Raw genomic sequence first — 701 nt, 5'->3', positions numbered from 1 at the left:
GTATGTTGCCACTGCTAGCTCCTCGATAGAGTGTAAGAGTCCTGAGGTCAAAATTAAACAACCACTCTCTAAATGAGTCCTGTGTTTTTCTTTCTTGGTATTTTGGATCTTTCTCTTCCTTCTTTTTCACCTTAGTTTTGCTTTTTAAAATTTTCTTTTTAAGATACTTTACATAACCCATGCTGGCTCAGCAACAGCAACTGTTATCCTTACTGTCAGCTATATTTGAAGTAAGATCACTTGAGCCCAGGAGTTCCAAGTCACCTTAGAGATCTGGGGAGACCTTGTTGCAAAAATGGGGAGTTTGGACAGAACAGGCTCCTGCAAGTTCTGCTCTAACCTCCACAGGCACGCGGTGGTATGCATGGACCCAAACCTGCACGCACACAAAATATATAATAAGAATGTCGTTGATTTAGGGTAAAACCTGGCATAAAAGGGGCTGGAGAGATGGCGCAGAGGTTAAGAGCACCGGCTGCTCTTCCAGAGGTCCTGAATTCAATTCCCAGCAACCACATGGTGGCTCACAACCATCCGTTATGAGATCTGGTGCCCTCTTCTGGTGTGCAAATATACATGGAAGCAGAATGTTGTATACATAATAAATAAATAAAATCTAAAAAAAAAAAAAAAAAAAAAAAAAACAAAAAAAAAAAAAACCTGGCATAAAGGCACAGTTCAGATTGCCTGCCCTTGGCCAC

The sequence above is a fragment of the Cricetulus griseus genome, chromosome 8 (genome assembly GCF_003668045.3).
Source record: "Cricetulus griseus strain 17A/GY chromosome 8, alternate assembly CriGri-PICRH-1.0, whole genome shotgun sequence".
In the NCBI taxonomy this organism is placed as follows: Eukaryota; Metazoa; Chordata; class Mammalia; order Rodentia; family Cricetidae; genus Cricetulus; species Cricetulus griseus.
This window is presented reverse-complemented; position numbering follows the sequence as displayed.